This window comes from Podarcis filfolensis (assembly GCF_964270895.1).
Source record: "Podarcis filfolensis genome assembly, chromosome: 2".
NCBI classification, from domain to species: domain Eukaryota; kingdom Metazoa; phylum Chordata; class Lepidosauria; order Squamata; family Lacertidae; genus Podarcis; species Podarcis filfolensis.
The window spans coordinates 24,729,352-24,749,382 of NC_139605.1; the positions used below are offsets into that span (position 1 = coordinate 24,729,352).

Sequence of the window (20,031 nt, forward strand, 5' to 3'; positions counted from 1 at the left end):
CTGCAAATCCAGTTTATGGACTTTGCGAACTGTGTATGGGGGAAGCGGGGAGGGAAAGATAATGCAGCTCTCTATGTGTTTCTGCAAATATAATTTTCTAGATACTGGGTTTTGGCATCCGACTTTGTCAGGAACGTTTTATTAAGATCAAATGCTAGTAAGTCATAAGATCTCGGCATGACAGCGGCCTCTGGCTCCTTGTTCCTGATAGAAAAGGCAGCTGAATGAGGAAGATGCAAAATTCTCCCGAGAACGGCTGGGGTTGGAGGGGCATGTAAGGGGCAAAATGTTTTGCTTCCAGGCAGCATCACCAGAACACGGCGCAGGAACTATCTCTGTATGACAGGAACCCCGCAATTGTTGCATTCTGCGCAGCACCAAACACACATTGTTAACACCAACTTGGAGCAATGGTCGTCTGATTACCTTCACACACACAAAGTACTCCATTGTCTCTTGAGATGGATGGATGCCAACAACACAAACCCATGTCATAAGATCCCCAAGCGCAAAGTTGTAGATCACATTTACTTTCCATTTGGCTTCAAAACGAATGTTTAAAACAGGAAATTTGCCATGCCACCCAATTTTGCCAATGAAGGAACTGAAACTAGGTGACAGCAACTTTCCCAAACCCTCCTAGCTAGGCTGTCTTCAACACAGTTGAAATATATAAAAAATAATAATATATGTCCAGTAGCACCTTAGAGACCAACTAAGTTTGTTCTGGGTATAAGCTTTCGTGTGCATGCACACTTCTTCAGATACCTTCAACACAGATAGATTACTCTCTAAGAGGCTGCTGATTAGCAAAGTCTAAATAAAGACTTCTTACAATAAAGGGGTGGGTGGGTTAGGGATGTGGAGTTTGCAGGCCAGGGGGAAAATGCCTCTTCTCTCCACCCCCAGTAATTCAAGCCCCCTTTTAGCCTGCCCAACTCAAATTGAGACCTGCATTCTGTGGGGATGGCATTTGCAACTGAGAATAGCAGAATCTTGCAAGGTGCCATGATTCTCAGTTGCAAATTGCTGGTCTTGGCCAGGGGTCCTCAAACTATAGCCCGTGGGCCGAATCCGGCCTGCCAGGGTCCTGAAACCACCCCGCCCAGCAATTGCTGAACCAGCTGCTGTCCAACGGGCTCATGGCCGTCCTCTCCCAGCCTGCCTGTCTCCATTACCCCCCTCCCCAAACATCCCACTGCCCAGGGCAGGGAGAGATTTACATGCATGATATACATGCTGAGGGCCGTTTTTGCATTTCATGAACTCAGGCGGAGGCGCCTTGCTGCATTTCTGTTGCCATCTGGGCATTTCCTTCTTTTGCCAGGGTCTCCGTTAATCCCCTTCTCGCCATTCTTTGCACTGCCACAGGTGCTTCCGACCTCTCTTCACACCCACCCACCCAAATCCCTTTTTCTTAGTTTCACCCCACAGGTGCACCACAGCAAGGCACAACACACCCCACCAGTGCCGGATTTACGTATAAGCTAAACAATAGCTTAGGGCCCCACTCTCTTGGAGCCCCCCCCCCAAAAAAAAACTTAAAGGAAAAAATATATGTGCAGTGTGCATAGGAATTCGTTCATATTTTTTTCAAACTATAATCCGGCCCCCAACAGTGTCTGAGGGACAGTGAACTGGCCCCCTGTTTAAAAAGTTTGAGGATCATGGCAGCTTGCAAACCCTAACTCCGCTCAGCTCAGTCACAAAAAAAGATGGCGGTGAAAGTCAAACTCTGTTTTAATCGCTTGTTTTGCCTCTACCTTGCTTTAGCCAGTTTAGCCAGCCAGCATTCCCACTCCTAAACAGAGTTTGGATCTGGCATACGTAAACCAGCATAAATGCTGCTGGCTTTCTATATTTTGGATTGCTGCTTTAGTTATTACTATTAGTGAGTCTCTACACTGGCTTTTATTATTAAACACACACACACACACACACACACACACAGAGAGAGAGAGAGAGCACCCCTAGCTTTTATTAGCTTTGTTAGTTGTCATCCAACTTTCTAACTTTACTACGACTAAAATTAAGTTTTCCTAAAATCTTACAAACGCGGTATCATGGCACAGTCTTGTTAAGTCTGAAGCATGCTGGGAGAGGTGTTTTTTGACATACGAACATCTAAAAATATCTGACAACACAGAGCTTCATCGTCCCAAAAGAAAATGTACTTTTAATTTCCCTCCTGAAATTCTGGCTTGGCCCAGCGAGTCCACATTTATTTTGAAATCAGCCTTGGCAAAGACAGGAGCTTTTGGCTGGTTTAAAGTTTGCTGAATGAGTAGATTATGTCATTAGTGCCTTCGCAGGGAGGTGTACTCTGGGATACTGGGTGGACTTCTGAGAACTGCGGACAGGATGGATTTGTGCATGACACTAAAGATGTCAACCAGTTATAAGACTTCTATTATTTTCATTTAACCAGCCCTTTACAGAATTACATCTAAATAAATTTGCATTCAGCGAAACAGATTGGGGTTGTTGTTGTTTTTTTAAAAAACAGCAACACAGATATTTACATGAGTGTAAGATAAATTAAGAAAGGCAAATTGGGCCGACTAGAATGAAGCAACACTCTTAAGGGAATGGGGTATCACCTGATCTGGCCCACCCATTGTTAAGAGTAGCCATATTTTCTGTTTTCATGCACTTTTACAGTAATGCTCTAGAACCAACCTAGCATAAAAACAACAACTACAGGCAAATCTAAATTACATTTCCAGCCACATGGATTGCCAATTTAATCAACTATAGATTAACTTGATTCATTTATTGATTAAAGGTTGCAGCCCAACTTGTGTCTGAACTATTTGGAACTTGTGCAAAGCAAGCAGAACTTTTAGAATTAGCAGAAGAGTTCCAGTTTTTGATTCAACCACCAACTCCATCAAGCTTGACTGACATGAAACCACCATTTGACTCACACTCCGCAGTCGTAAAATGTAGGATTTTAACTACTTGTATTATGCTTCCAAAAACATTTCTGAGACCTGTGGAGCATGTTTCCATGAGATTTCTCATTTCCAGCATTAAAAGCAAATGGAGCAAGCAAGAATTCAGATTTCCACAAAGACGATCACTTGGCCAGATGGCACAGGACACAGCAATCTTCTAAACAGCTGCTTAACCTTTGGGAGCCCATGGCCATACCCCTAATTATGGATTTCACTGCTCCTGAGTTAAATTCTGTATTATAGCCTAGTACAGGATAAAATTCAGGGGTCAGCAAACTTTTTCAGCAGGGGGCCGGTCCACTGTGGGGGGGACGGACAGACTATATTTTGAAAAAATAATAACGAACGAATTCCTATGCCCCACAAATAACCCAGAGATGCATTTTAAATAAAAGCACACATTCTACTCATGTAAAAACACACTGATTCCTGGCCTTAGTTTGCCTACCCATGGGATAAATCCATACAATATACTTCTGAGGCACACTTGACCCAAGCAGATTTCCTAGTAATTGTAGGTTGCATTTTGATTGCAAATCTGCCCCAGCCCTACCAGCCTACAGAAAGCCAGAAGATGCAGTCACTGTGAATGGCTTCCCTCCTGCCTTCAGCATCACAGCGAAAGTAGTATTAGGGGATGAGATATCTCTACTCCTATTTGCATCTCCTCTTTAGTTTCAAGCCGCCGAATTAGGTTGCCTTATTTGTACTGTTTCATACAATATCGTATGGATTCGTTTTTGTTGGTATTTACTTGCAGACATGATAATTTTTCATTGTTGCTAATATTCGTTTGTTATTTTGTGAGCCAATTCCATGAGAAAGTGGCATACAAATAAACGAGTGAACTGGGAAGTCTCACAAGTCTCTAATAAAAAGAGGCTACAAGAGCTCTCCTGGATCAGATCAAAGGTTCATCTAGTCTAGCATCCTATATCCCAGGAGCTGCAACCAAATGCCTCCAAGAATCCCATAAGAAGACCATAAAGCCATAGCTGTATTTCGCTGTGGCTCAGAGCAGCTATACAGTGACATGCTGCTTCTGAAGCAAGGTTTCAGCAGCATCCCAGAACAATAGTTTTGCAGGCAACATACAACCAGAGGAGGACTGTCTTCAAGAAGGCTCTTTCCACCATCCCTCGTCTCTCCCCACTCCCAACCCCGGAAGTGGCAGGATTCTGGCTTCCTTTGCAGTCCCTATGTGCTTTCCAAAGCCCCATGAAATAAGATTTATTTGAAATCCTACCCCAGGAATTTTTCTACGCGGGTCTGCCTGCAACTTGTTTACACCAGAGCATCGCTTCATTTCAGAGCAACCTTGGAATTTGGGGGGGGGGGGGAGAGAGAGAGAATGGAACCATTATATAAATGAAAGCAGCTAAAAGAAAACAGGGCCACGAGAAGAATAAAAAGCAAGAGAGAGACAGAGAACCAGACAGGCAGTCGAGGCAATATTGTTCTTCAGTCCGGCTTTCATGTTCGTGACAGCACTCAAATGCTTTCAAGGCATGGCTTGTCTCACCTCTGCACATTATGTTTATGGGGAATGACTGGTCGCCACAATGCCTTTTAAAGCCGTATGAAACTGCTTTGTACCAAGCAAGCCTCCTTTCCCCCAACATGGTGCCCTTCTCCAAATGTTTTGGTCTACCGCTCCCACCACAACTGCCATGCTGGCTGGGGAGAGTTTGTAATCCAAAAGTGTCTGGAAGCTGCTAGGTTGGGAAAGGCTACTAAGCTTAACTTGGGAGGAATGCCCCTTGAACGCAACTGGGCTTTCTTCTGAGTAGTAGTAGAAGAAGAGTTTGGATTTGATATCCCGCTTTATCACTACCCTAGGGAGTCTCAAAGCGGCTAACATTCTCCTTTCCCTTCCTCCCCCACAACAAACACTCTGTGAGGTGAGTGAGGCTGAGAAACTTCAAAGAAGTGTGACTGGCCCAAGGTCACCCAGCAGCTGCATGTGGAGGAGCGGGGAATCGAATCCGGTTCACCACATTACGAGTCCACTGCTCTTAATCACTACACCACGCTGGCTCTCCAGAGTAGACATGTATAGGATTGCATTGTAAATTCAGTGCACAGGTCCATCTAGCTCAGAAGTCTGGTGTGTGCCATTGCGGGCCAATGTTCTCCTCTCCTGTCGAGATCTGATGGGGAAGCCCCAGCGACGGTTTCCTAGGCAGCAAACAAAGCTTCCAGGCTGAGCTTGCTTGCCTGGGAAATGGATCCTGCCCGCTTGTTCAATTAGCGAATTGCAAGCAGGCATGGGGGCAGGTCACCAGGGGTCAGGCTCAGCCTTACCCCTGGGCATATAGCGAAGACCTGTAGTTTGCTGAGCAACCACTTTTCATTGGATCTAGAGCTGGGAAATGGCCCTCTCCCTGATCCAAACCAAGCATATTTCAGGGAATTCTGGGAGCCACAGGAGGGCTTCCTAAGATGGCCGCTATTGGCAGGCATGTGGGAGAAGGCAGTCCTTCAGATACCCAGTCCCAACCTATTTTTAGGGTATTTAAAGGTTGTCACCAGCACTTTGAATTCTGTCAAAAAGCAAACTGGACGCCAATGCAGTTGTTTCAGTAAAGGAGTCATGTGCTTCCTATATGCAACCCCTCCTTACTATCTGGCAGGAATTAATAAGTAGATACAGTCATACCTTGGAAGTCGAATGGAATCTGTTCCGGAAGTCCGTTTGACTTCCAAAATGTTTGGAAACCAAAGCATGGCTTCTGATTGGCTGCAGTAAGCTCCTACAGCCAATCGGAAGCCGCAGAACCCCCGTTGGACGTTCGGCTTCCAAAAATAGTTTGCCAACCGGAACAGTCACTTCTGGGTTTGCGGCGTTTGGGAGGCAAAATGTTCGGGAACTAAGCTGTTTCCAAAACCAGGTACGACTGTATGTAGAAAATCACCAGATTTCCTTACATGGTTGAGGCGTACAAGTAATAAATTATTATTATAAATTATTATTATGGGGATGGTGGATGGGGAGAAGCAGGTTGAAGGCACAGAGCTACAGACGTACAGAGGAAAGGAATGCAGGAGGAAAGGTGGAATAACATAAAGGATCAACAATGTCATTTGCTTTACTTATTACAGAAAGCTGGCCAGCTGTGCCCGACTTGCTTAAAGAGCTATACAAACACACAGGCACAGCAAGGAAACAAACAACAAATACAATGGACTTTAAGCATGCCTCTACTGCATTTAGTCCCTCTGTCCCTTACTCCTGCACTGTTATAACCAGTGCTTTTTTTCTTTAAAAAAAAGTTTAGTGAGACTCTCATTTCCCTACTCATATTGAAATACTGCCCCTCAACAAGGCCAAATTTAGATTCACAAAATGTTTAGGGGTATGCGTACCCCTGTGTTCCCCCAGAATAAAAGCACTGGTTATGGAGAGGTGGTTGTTACCTCCAGTTACTTGGTCAACTGAGTACTGCCACTTGCACCCTCGCCCCAGTTCCCAAGCGGATGCCAGTGCATGTGGGGTTCAAATCATAGGCAACAGGTTGCTGTTTTGCATGAGTATTTAGAGTTCCTGGGAATTTCCAAGGCCTTGGTGAAGGGCTTTAAAACTGATGTAACACTCATTGGTATCTCTTCAGCTTAAGAGACAGGCCTATTCATTGGCTGCCTAGCACCTGTCATTATGATGACGGAGATTTGCAATGGACTGAGAACTCTTCTTGCTTTGGCACTTCCAAACTCTGCAGTGGCGTGCACATAGAAACGCCAGCACTGAGGCAGTCCTATCTCTGTCCCTCGCAGAGGGATGTCAGCTGGATGTAAGCAATGGTTCTGCTCACCTACATGGGCTGAAAATTGAGACAGGGATGGGTGTACAGATCATCGGACACTGACATACGTGGTGCAACGGAAGCAAAGGAGTCTGCTGGCACTTGGCTGAAGGCTTTTTCGGCACATTTGTGTGGGTGGGTGAAAACCCTCTCTCAAAGTTGTAAATGAATCATTAGAAATTATGCTTTCTAAAGGGATCAGTTGTGTCACTGAGTTCCTGCAGAAGGGATCCACCCTACTTACCTCTGCAACTCATGCTTCCTATGGCATCTGGTAAGGGGAGATGGGCGTGGTCTGGAGAAAACAGCCTCCTGAGGCCTATGCTGGGCGAATTTGGCCAGGAGGTTCCTCAACCCTGCCCTATTCTTCCCTACTCCGTTGGATCAAAGCAGGATGGCTCCCTTTAAATGAAGAGCCCCCCTCTGAGTGAAGGCAGAGCCAGCTACTGAGACAGAGCCAACTGCTTCTGTTTCAAAGCTCAGTCTGAGGAGGCCTTATGCTGAAGCAACATCTCAGTTCTATCCTTATGAAGTTTCCGAGCATAATTCAAAGTGTTGGTGCTGAGCTTTAAAGCCCTAAATGGCCTCAGCTCAGTATACCTGAAGGAGCATCTCCACCCCCATCATTCAGCCTTCGTTCGTTCAGCCACCCCGTCATTCACTGAGGTCCAGCTCCGAGCATAGCTGTCAACCTTCCCTTTTTTTGCAGGAAATTCCCTTATTCCAGCGCCGTTTCCCGCTGCTATCCCGGATTGTTAGATATGGCATAGACTGTCCCCGGGACAGGTGAGGCTGCTGATCCCTTATTTTCAAATCCGAAAGTTGACAGCTATGGCTCTGAGGGCCTTTTGGCAGTTCCCTCACTGTGAGAAGTGAGGGTACAGGGAACCAGGCAGAGGGCCTTCTCGGTAGTGGCGCCCTCCCATCAGATGCCAAGGAAATAAACAACTATCTGACTTTTAGAAGACATCTGAAGGCAGCCCTGTTTAGGGAAGTTTTTAGTGTTTAGTTTTTAGTGTTTGATGTTTTATTGTGTTTTTAATAGTCTGTTGGGAGCCGCCCAGAGTGGCTGGGGAAACCCAGCCAGATGGGCAGAGTATAAATAATAAATTATCATTATTATATTATTATACGCAGCACAAGCCCTGCATGGAACTGACCAGGGCAGCCTCACCAGTGCTGAGGTCCGCACTTACAATGGAACAGTGTGCCAGGGTGCCAGGGGCACTGGTGGCATAAAAATATATGAACACTGTATCAAATACTTGCAACTCCTTGATTTTTCACATGAACAATTAGGCTCTTGAGCACTTCCCTCAAGGAACTGAGAACACTGGGGATTAGACTTCGATGAGACTCCAGGGGTAGGGAGTTCCTACAGTTGTGCAGCAGCCACTGAGAAAACCCCTTTGCACGTTCATTACGGTAACGACAAAGCACACAGGAGGCATTTCACAGTTAGTTTCCACTGGTTTTTGTCTTTTGCATCCTTTGCAAGCTCCCTGCACACTGCTTAGCGGTATATGTTGAAATAGATGAATAAATGCAATAGGGAGAAATAGTGAGAAGGGTGTTCTTTGCTTGACTGGAGATTACTGTGGATTTCCAGGGCAAGTAATGGCATGCTTGACAGGTCATTAGGACTGGCCATTGTTCAGCTGCATTTGTGCCAATTTCTGATGCCAGCAGTTTCATATTGTCCTCATTTGCTCATGGCATTTTGCCTGGAGCAGGGAGTCCTGATGGGCACTGTGGCTGACAGCAAGGGAAGGAACGCAGCAAATGTTGCTGGGATCAGGGAACTTTCTGGGCTGGTGGATGCACAGATCTTTTGTCTTCTTAAAAGATGCATCCCCCCTGGCCCCTTCTCCCCAACAATCAATGGCCTGCACCTTTTTAATGCCAGCATGAGGCTACTGCTGTCTCAGCAAAGACCACATCAGCCAGGGAAGTTGCACATTCCTTTCCATGCTTGTAAAAAAAGAAGAATCAACTACCATCTATGCTGCTTTTAATAGCCCTTGTTTGTGGGATGTGCTGGAGAAAAAGGAGCCAACATTGTCTCTGTGTTTCTCCTCTGCCCTCTGGGAGCAACTTGCTACCTGGGCTTCTGGAGGGAAAACCAAAACAGAACCACCATTTCTGTTCCATTCAAGAACGAAAAAACTACAGAAGAATCTGAACTTCTACAGCATTTCATGTATTCACATGACCTAGGAACATGGAGAGTTAGCCGTTGGTCTATCTTGCTTGGTGGTGTCTGCACTGACTGGCAGAGGCTCTCCAGATATATATATATATATATATATATATATATTTGGGGGGGCTGTTTCTCAGGCAGTACCAGGAGATAGTGGGAGTGACCTGGGGAGCTTTTGCATGCAAAGCAGATTTAACTAGGGATTGACGTGGAAGGTCAAATTGAAGCTTTCAACATACAAGAGCAATTTTAGATGAAATGTTCACCCAGCTAAGCTGGCAGTGTAAAATTACCTTGCTGCACTTTGTCAAAGTGTGATGTGAGAACCAGGCCACTGAAGAACAGAAGGACTCCAAGAGGAGAAGGCAGAGAAGGGAGATAGGCAGGCTCCAGCACCAACTCTGGGACAATTCTGATGTCTTGTAATGATTAGCTGCACTTTTTAATAATGCTTCAACATGCAAATCTTGCATGATCTTTGTGATTACAGTGGTACCTCGGGTTAAGAACTTAATTCGTTCTGGAGGTCCGTTTTTAACCTGAAACTGTTCTTAACCTGAGGTGCCACTTTAGCTAATGGGGCCTCCTGCTGCTGCCGCGCCGCCGGAGCACGATTTCTGTTCTCATCCTGAAGCAAAGTTCTTAACCCGAGGTACTATATCTGGGTTAGCGGAATCTGTAACCTGAAGTGTCTGTAACCTGAAGTGTCTGTAACCCAAGGTACCACTGTAGTTGTTGCCTTATATAGTGGTACCTTGGAAGTTGAATGGAATCCATTCCGGAAGTCCGTTTGACTTTTGGAAACCAAGGCATGGCTTCCGGTTGGCTGCAGGAAGCTTCTGCAGCCAATAGGAAGCCATGTAAGCTGCGCTGGATGTTCAGGTTCCAAAAAACGTTCACAAACCAGAACACTCACTTTTGTGGTGTTTGGGAGCCAAAACGTTTGACTTGCAAGGCGTTTGGGATCTAAGGTACAACTGTACTTGAGTTATGATTAAATATTTTAAAATATTTTTGCCAGTGCCGACAAAGGCCTCCCTTTTTCAACAGTTTCCCGCCACTCTTGTTTATCTATTAATGCCCATTGCCCTCATTTGCTCTTAACTCTCATTTGCCTTCAATTGCTCTTTGTGCTGTCAGCACACTTGAGTCTGATTGGTTATGTAGCATTGCAAAACCACCTTGTTCATCAGGCAACCGACAACCAGCTGGGATCACCCATGTGAGTGTTCCAGAAAGCAAGAATACCATCCAAAGAGAAAACTGTGCTGAAGCAACAACCAGGGGGACACGGCGCTGCATAAAATGTGAGTATTCACTCAAAATGTTTTTTGGGAGGGAACATCCACCCCAAAATGGAAATGAGAGAATACTGGTGCAGACTTACTGTATTTTTCGCTCTATAGGACGCACTTTTTCCCCTTCAAAAATGAAGGGGAAATGTGTGTGCGCCCTATGGAGCGAAGACGCCATAGCCCCGCGACCCTCTCCCGGCTGGAGAGGTGACGCGCGGCTATGGCAGGAGCCTCTATAGCCGTGTGTCACCTCTCCAGCCGGGAGAGCGCATGCGGGGCTAAAGAAGCCATAGCCCCGCGACCCTCTCCCCGCTGGAGAAGTGACGTGTGACTATGGCAGCAGCCTCTCCGCTGCGCCTTTCTGCTGCTCCCTGACCTGCTCTTTGGGGCTGGTGGTGGGCTTCCCCCTGCCAGCCCCAAAGAGCAGGTCGAAAGGAACCTGAAGCCTGGAGAGCGAGAGGGGTCGGTGCGCACCAACCCCTCTCGCTCTCCAGGCTTCCAAGGTAGCCGCCTGAACGTACCTTAAACGGCACCTTGTTTTAGAGCGGGAAAACAAGAGGGGGAAAATTCTCCCACTCTCTGCGCAGCGCCTCCTGCCGCTTCGCTGAAGGGGTGCTGGGCAGAGAGCAGAAGAATTTTTCCCCCTTGTTCTCCCCCCTCTAAAACAAGGTGCGTCCTATTGTCCGGTGCGTCCTATGGTGCGAAAAATACAGTACTTAATAGTTTCAATTCCTAGTGTAAGTGGATGGGGCATGTGGGGCAATGTTTCTGAAGGAAACTTCTGCAAGTCTCCCTTCCAAAGGAAATTTACTTTGATGGACTAGGAAGGAAAGGATCTCCCTTCTTCAAAAATCCTTAAGTTCTCAGCAGTTCAAGCTTTGATCCTTGCAAAAAGAGTTCAGAAACGTTTCAGAATGCTGGATTTTTCTGGGATTCGACCTCATGCCTGTCACCACGCACCATCTCCTCCGGTTTGCCTTGTGGCTTTCTCATTTGTAAGCCTGCCAGCAATGGAAAACAAGGCATTCCTTACTTTCCAAAGAACTCAAGTGCACAAGTCTTTTAATATTTCAACACCTCATCTGCAAAGCCCAGCAGGGAGAGTAGAAAGACAGGCACTGCATGAAACAGAAAGGGGGGGGGGTACACAACTTTGCAAGCCTACTCTTTTTGGACACTGTGCTTTGGAACAGGCAGCCAAGAGAGTGGAATTTCTCTACAGCTGCCCACATCTGATCTTACTGGAAGAACAGCATTTGGTTTTCCCCACTGAGAAGAAGCTGGCTCCATTCTGCAATGGAAAATAAATGTATCTTTCCTTCCTCCCCAACACTCCCCACCCCTAAATCCCAGAGATGAAGGCATCCATCACTTCTTCTGTTAGTAAAATGAGTATCCCATGCTGGGTACCAGAAAGGGATAAGAGAGAGAGGGGGGCAGGGGCATGTTCCTCAAATGACCCCTCAGGTACGTTCTCCTCCAAGTCTAATTTGATCCCCATTCCCAAAGCACCCTTGAAACTGTGAGTGGTTTTACCATTAGGTAAAGTGAGGCAGCTACTGAGAGTTGTTAGGAGACCCCTGGTCCTCACATAGAATTACAATTCCCAGTGGGATTTAACAACCCTTCTTTGCAGGAAACTCTAGGAATTGCAGCTCTGTGAGGGGAAACTGTGTCTCCATTCTCCAGGATTCTTTGGCAGTGGCAGAGGAAGGAGGGTGCGGGCCATGCCAGGTGACATCATTGAGGGGGGTGACAAAATGACAAAAATATGAGGGTTTAAAAAAAAAATTACCCCGCCCCGGCTGCAGGATATGCGTGCCACACCAGGCACCCGAGCAGCTAGCTACACTGCTGTTCTTTGGGAGAAAAAAAAGTGCTTTAAATGTATAGTATGAAGAAGAAGAAGAAGAAGAAGAAGAAGAAGAAGAAGAAGAAGAGTAGTAGTAGTAGTAGTAGTAGTAGTAGGAGTAGTAGTAGTAGTTTGGACTTGATATCCCGCCTTTCACTGCCCTTAAGCAGTCTCAAAGCTGCCCTTCCTCCCCAACAACAAACACTCTGTGAGGTGAGTGAGGCTGAGAGACTTCAGAGAAGTGTGACTGGCCCAAGGTCACCCAGCAGCTGCATGTGGAGGAGCGGAGACGCGAACCCAGTTCACCAGATTACGAGTCCACCGCTCTTAACCACTACACCACACTGGCTCTCCAGTGTGAATGTGGTCTGAGTCAACCCAAAACTTCCTTTGGAAACTTCACCCACTCTCTCCACCTTTGGGAGTTTTCAGTTCACACGCTCACAAATTGCCAAACAAAAATTGGCTAAAATTTCAGTTCTAATCAACACAGAAGAGATGCGCAAGAGCAGCATTGGACTGTGGGCTGGTTGCAGAGTTCACATCAAATATAGACTTTTATAGGCCGAGAATGGAAAATCTGAGGTCCTCCGGTCATTGTTGGACTTCAGTTCCCATCAGGCCCAGCCAATGATCAGAGATGGTGTAAGCTGTAGAACAACAAGTTACCCAATTCTTGCTGCAGAGGTTATTTTAGCATAAGGACTGCAACCTGGATTTTTCTCATGTGCCTAAATAAAATGGATTCTGGCTACATACTTCTTGACATGTTTTCCTCTAAGACATCAAAAAAGATTGCCAAAGAATTTTCTACCCTTGAGGCAACAGTCAGATGTTAACACATCAACAATGATTAAAAGTGCTCCAAGTATTTTTATAATTATAGATTACAGTTACATCATCATAATAAATTGCATAATTATTTTTCTAAATGTGATAATAACTATTCATTATTATTATTTTTTTAATCTATAAGGTAAGGCGAATTTGCTGGGCCAGTCAATCAAAGAATTATAAACTAAATAAAAAAAGAGCTGCAACATAATGTGGAAAGCTGGATTCTACATAAAATGCGATATAACTAACCTTGATTTGTGGAAGTTGCACACCGTATTTATTGAGCCTGTGTACAAAGCTGCTTTTATCTGAATGGCAGTAAAGAGATGCTTAGAGAAATCTGTTCTGAAGTAAACAAGCCCTGAAGGCTGCTCCTGATTTACAAAAAAATATTCACTGCAGATATTTGCTTAGCAGGGGGCTTCTGCACTAAATACTTGGAGCGGGAGGAGACAATGAAATAAAAATAAAACCCAAGCGACCCTGAAAACTGAAAGTTCTCTTCTGGTTCCTGCAGAGCCCTGAGTCAAGAAAGAGCTTCATACAGAGTTGCCTGAAAGCAAAATAACCCAATCCATCTTCAAAAGGCCACTATTGAGGCAGAACATTTCATCCCTGAACTCTGCCTTATGGTGCTTCATCTTTAAGCTGGACTTGGACCAGAAAGCGTTTCAAACTAAGGACATTCCTCTAATAGTCCGTCCAGTGCAAAATAGGGCACATTAATGCTGTCAGGTCCAGGACAACCAGAGCAAATAAACTGTAGCAAAGTCCTTATTTCTCAGGAAAGGACACAATGGGATGCTTGAGAAAGCTGCATGCATTTTGAACCACAGTCCATCCCCCCCACTTCTGTAATAAGAATAAATTATATTTATTAAATAAATACATGCATCTGCACTGTATGTTGCCAAAACTTCCCTAAATATCCTTGAATCTCATAGACCACGTTTAATCTGCTTCCAAAATCCAGACAGTCACAATCCAGCAATACAGCCACTGCTTGTCTCTTTACACACCAGCCATGATTTAAACACACGTGGTTGTTATTAACACACGGAGGAGCATCCCAGATAGGCCTTGAGAGCTCTGACTCAACATTTGTGTTGGTTCAGATTGAAGAAAGCCACAGGTCTTCTCAAGTGCCAGAAACCACATTCAGCCTTCTGTAAACAAACAGATGGAACACCTGCCTATAAACGCTTGCCCAACTTCCTGAACCAACACACAGTTAGCTTACACAGTACTTTCAACCTGTAACAGCAACTATCACAATCGAGGAACAAACAGAGTTGCCTGAAAGCAAAATAACCCAATCCATCTTCAAAAAATCCATCTTGGAAAAGCAGGCAAAGAAGGAAAGGGATCAGTCAACTTCTGGCCTTAAATTGTTTATGTACCACAGAAATGGGCTCTGCTTCCTGGGCCTTGCTTCACCCACAACCAACATCAGGCATATAATTTGGCAGCTACTGGGAATCCTCACCTTCCCTCCCCCAGCATTGATTTCTGATGGTTGCAATGGACCCAGAAGCTACCATTAACAACAATACATTCAGGAATCACCTTGTATATTTGTCTCAAGACGATTGACACGCATACCACAAAACAGTTGAACATACTTTCTAAAACCGTACAAGAAACAAGGGAAGATAGGTTTAAAAACAATACACAATGAATGCCTAAAGCAAAGACCTTTTCATCCAGTTGGAAAAGCTTGTTGCAACCAGATGTCTTCAATTGTTTCCAGAAAGTACAGAACGTGCACACCTGTTGTATCTCGACAGGGTTGCTGTTCCATGTTTAGTTTCCCAAAACGCATGGGAAATTGTGTTGGCCCAGGACACTGTGGGAGAAACAAAATGGCAGACGCCAGGAGGCTGCCACTTACAAGAACTTTGTTGCTCGTTGCTATAATAAAAAGATCAGGAAAAGCCTGCTACTCTACAAGGTGATTCACCACCTGTGAAGCTTCAGGAGCGGGGACAGCACAGCAGACACAAGGTCAACAGCATTGTCCTGCAGTGGTCCATGAAGGTGAAAGGGGCAGTGCCCCACCAACCTCAGTTTGTCTTCAGCCAGCCTCCACCTGCCTATTGGGTTTCTATTCCATAGTCTCAGTGTTGCCCTTGCAGAACTCAGCAGGGAGGAGGGTAGGCTATGCCTGTCATGGGGTCTGGTTCAACTTACTGTTGGTCTTCCTTCATTCTTTCTTAGCTCAGTCAGTAGAGCATGAGACTTCATCTCAGGGTTGTAGGTTTGAGCCCCACGTTGGGCAAAAGATTCCTGCATTGCAGGGGGCTGCACTAGAATACCCTTGCAGCTCCTTCCAAATTTACAATTCTATGATTTTGCCCCACCAGCCGCCACTAAACAGAATAGGAGCCAAGTACCCTTGCAGAAGAGACAGAAATTATTCCCGTTGGCTCTTGCTTTCCCATGACATAACTGGATTTTCTATAGTTGTCCTGTCCTCTTATAGCTTTGAAAAATATATATCAACACTGGATTCTGGCGAACGAAGCCAAAGGGTTTCAGTGGGAAAGGCATTAGGGAGAGGAACACAGGAAGTAAGGAAGCAAAAGGAAAGGTAACAGGACACACTTGGTGATTTGGGGATAAGGATTTCCAAAGTGAAGGTTCTTAGCTGCGCAAGGTTACGTTTGGTCATCTGATAACATAGAGGGCACTCAGCAAAAGGGAAACACAATTCTCAGGAGGATGGAATCTAATTCTGGCACAAAGTCTACTTTGTGACCAGTGTGCCAGTTCTGCTGAACTGCAGCTGTTTAACAGCACACCCCTGTTTTGCAGAGACTGCCCCACGTTTCACTCAAACAGAGTGAATGTTAAATGGAACAGGAACAGACAGCATGGCCCATGGCAAGGACTACTTCAGAAAGCACACCATGAGCTTTAATTGCTTTTGCAGACTTCAGCTGCACATGATGCAACCTGGATATTGCTTTCTGTGAACAAACCGGCCACTGGATATGTTGCTTGCTTCTTTTCTCTCTTAAGAATAAAACCTGAAATTATTACTTCTCACATGTAAAAAGCTGAAAGCAGCCTAGTTGTCTTACTGTTGCTTTGCCTTCATGAAAAAAGCACACAGTTCCTTCTAACCTTAGTCCCTATGCGATGTTCAATTCAATTACTCCATTTACTTCAGAAGTTTGTCAGCGTTCTGTGACTGGCAGCTTTACCCCCAAGCAGCTAGAATAGTTGTGAACATTCTGTGACACCATGGCAGCTCAGCCAATGCAAGAGGGCAGACATTGTAAGTCTATTACAAGACTCTGCAATATAGGCCTTTCCTCACACCAGAGAGAAGGATATAATGCATTTTCATTTTCCCGGATGACGTTGCCTGGAACTTAAGTGATGCTGTTAGGATCTCGGAAAATTCTTGGCTTTGCTTTCTACAGAGCTGATCAGTCTGCAATAGCCTGGGCAGAGACACACACTGGGCAATAAAAGCAGAGATCTATTCCTGTACAATTCAGGCACTGGAGACATCTCCACCCTGCAGACTTCTCCACTCTTCTTTGGTCCCATATGCCCTGTTCTCTGCATGTGGAGGGAATAAGATGTAATAATGCATACAGCTACCAGTGATTGTTGTGAATGAAAAGGGTGCCACTGCATGGGAGTGGCTGCCAGATATATTTGTGATCAGACATACGTTGTATTCCCCCCCCCCTACAAGGATGGGCTGGAATTGCTCATGTTCAGGCAAAAGGGGCCTTGTGAATTGTGTGTGATCTGATAGAAGCATTGAGGGCACAAAGTACATTTGTTTGTATGCATAGGCCTATATCTAAGCTGCACCATTAACCTACGTGGTAAAAAGAATGAGAGGGATGCCACTGCCATAAAGGACTTGCAAGCTTTCTAGATATCTGCCATTCGACTTCTGTTTCAAGTGTGTGTTTTTTTCTTTTAATGCAGATACTTTTTTTTTAATGGAGGCACAATTCAAATGCCTCTGATCATTTTCCGTACTTAGGGTTTGGGGATATTTTAAGAAGTCATAACACATTTTATACATGGAGAACTGTAGCTACTTTCAAAGAGGTTTTTTATATATCTCACAACTGCCTTTGGTTATGGCAACTTCTCAGTCTCCCAGGACATGAAATCCATCCCTCTTTTGTACAGCTGGCATTGATTCCAGCTCTTCTTTAAGGAGAGGATAAAGAGCGTCAAAGGAATTGTTTTGAAATAAACCAAAAGTCACGCTACATAAAGGAATTCTGCTTGAGAGACAAATCAAAGGGAGATGAACTGTGGAATTTGCCACAGTGGGACTGTCATAGCTAGCCCACAAGTGCTGCAACGCTCTGAAAGGAGACTAAACACTGGGCCTTTATGTTATGGGACAACTGGCAGAAAGAAGAGGAGGAGGAAGAAGTTGTTACTCTATACAAATAACAGCTCCTGTGATAAAACTGACTGTAGATTGTACCTGCAGGAGTGAGAATTGCTTTATGACTGAACACCCTACTCAATTAAAAATGAAGTCTACTCTGCCTTAGAAAAGTCACTTAGGTAATGCAGGTGGATTGCAAATGGAAAAGAAATCCTGGTAACACTTTAACAATGCTTTTAAGAGTAGCACATGTTCCCAACTTTGCAATCACTCTCCAAAGGAAGTGAGCTCCTGACCAAATATACAAGGTGGCAATGTGTTTTGATTTTAAATCTACTGTGGTTTTCCTAGCATCTCCCACTTTGATGCATTCTGAGTAGTTTCCTTGCAGCAGTCCCTCAAAATCCATTTGGCTTGAATTCCAAGTTCTAGTTCCTCATTAACAGCATTTCAGCAGGAGCAGCTGGCTTCCTCTCCTGTTACCTCTGAGTATCTTCTCTGCTGCTGCATCAGAAGCAGCATCACAGCTGAGACCACAGCCAACCTGGGGTGGCCACAGCAAGAGGCCAATTTTTAAATGTCAAGCCCTTTTTCTAAGTATCTTGAGCACTGAAAAAAGCAGATTAAACTGGATTGTTGACGTCCTTCATGAACTCAGGAATGTACAGAACAAGATTTAAATGTAGAAAGTGATTTAAAGCCCTAAATGGCCTTGGTCCTGTATACCTGAAGGAGCGTCTTCACCCCCATCGTTCTGCCCAGATGCTGAGGTCCGGCACAGAGGGCCTTCGGGCGGTTCCCTCATTGCGAGAAGTGAGGTTATACGGAACCAGACAGAGGGCCTTCTCAGTAGTGGCGCCCACCCTGTGGAACACCCTCCCTTCAGATGTGAAGGAAATAAGCAGCTATCCTATCTTTAAAAGACATCTGAAGGCAGCCCTGTTCAGGGAAGTTTTTAATATTTAAAGCTGTACTGTTTTTAACACTTGATTGCGAGCCACCCAGAGTGGCTGGGGAAACTCAGCCAGATGGGCAGGGTATAAATAATAAACTATTATTATATTATTATTATTATTGAAGGGAAGAGAGACGATTTAAACATGGAAAAGGATGAAAAGCGAGAGTGGTGGAAAGAGGGAAAGGAGAGTTTAGAGTGATTATTTAAACCTAAATTGAAGATCGCTGGAGGAGAGGGGGAATCTTCAATGGAGATCAAGAGGCAAGAGTTTCCTCTTCCACAACTCAGCATCAAGATGGCTGGAAGGGAAGGGAAACGTCATGTCTAGATCTCTCCTGAAGATCAGTAGAAGCTTTTACCCCTTCATGTCTTCAGTGTGAAGGATTTGTTTTTCTCCAAGTGCATTTCTCCCTCTTCATCTCACTGTGGAGAGGGGAGGGAGAAGCATGGCTGAAGCTCAAGAGCCAGCATTTCCTCCTCTCCATCCCTGAAGATCAAGATAGAGTGCTGTGTGAGAGAGAAAACATCATGTGCCTGCGTGTGCGTGACAAAACATGTTAGTAAACTAGCCTGTGTGAGAGAGGAGGGCCGCAGGAGACCGTGGCACACTGCAAAATCTGCATGAGGTAGACCCAAGGCAAACAGTAATAATAATAATAAGCTTGCAAAAAAGAAGAAGTGATGATTGCTGCACAGACATTCCATCCGAATGAAGCTTGGGATTGGCCTCAGCAGCTTCCTGCATCTGTCTATGAAAGCCCACACCACAGTTGAGAAGAAGCCCCCTTTGCTGAGCCATGCTATCAAGACCACAGACATCCCTCCCCCTTGAGGATTCACTGAGAGGCAGAGGCTGGATTCTCCTCCTCGCTCCACTGCCGCACCTGACATGTGCTGCCGTACACACTGCAATGCCATTTTGCTTCTCATTCCAGGCAGGCTGCATCTGCCCCATTATCTCTCTCTCTCTCTCTCTCTCTCTCTCTCTCTCTCTCTCTCTCTCTCTCTCTCTCTCTCATCTACCTACCTACCTACCTACCTATGTATATCTTTCTGTTCCCAGCTCAATCTCACTGAGAGATGATGCCCTCTCAATGGGTGTACCAGAATATCAGGAGAAATGCCTGCTTCTCACCCTGTAAGCAACACAGCCAGGAACAAACAAGCATGGAGGAGGAAGGAGATTCATGTTGGTGGTTAATCTCCAGGTCTTCCATCCTGAGACCCTAAGTCTCAAGTGGGGAAACTGCGTCCCTCCCCATGCCGCTGGACTGCAAATCTCATCATCCCTGAACCACTGTCCATGTTGACTGGGGCTGATGTGAGTTGTGAGTCCACCAACATCCGGGGTGGGGTGGTCACATATTCCCCATCCCTGCATGTTCCCCATCCCTGCCCTAATGGCGTCAGAACAAACAGGATCCGTTTCCTGAAGGCAAAACTTGCATGTTGTTCTCTAGCAGCTGGGGATACAAAACAGGTCTGCAACAACAAGGGCAGCATAATCTCCCCAAAAGGGACCTTCCATGTGATTCTTCTGCAAAAGGTTATTCGTTCAGCCAGGCACCTATTCCCGCAGAATGTTCAATCCGGCCCTTGCTAAGGTCCAAACCAAGTACACTTAAATCTTCGCAGCCCTCCATATTTGCAGCAATACATACTCAACACAATGACATCACCCCAACCTAGGGCAGGATCACCCATTGAAGCAGTAAGAGCAACAGAAAAATACTGGACAAACATCATTTACCTTAATT

At 45.4% G+C, this 20,031-nt stretch overlaps 2 protein-coding genes across 5 annotated transcripts in view; one reads left to right on the forward strand and one right to left on the reverse strand.

The window, feature by feature from the left end:
• LOC310757157 (uncharacterized protein C3orf49) overlaps positions 1-20,031 on the forward strand; it is a 285,131-nt gene that overhangs the window by 184,429 nt on the left and 80,671 nt on the right. The gene's annotated exons all lie outside the window — the stretch shown is intronic.
• Positions 1-20,031, reverse strand: part of PRICKLE2 (prickle planar cell polarity protein 2) — a 251,058-nt gene that overhangs the window by 8,898 nt on the left and 222,129 nt on the right. The gene's annotated exons all lie outside the window — the stretch shown is intronic.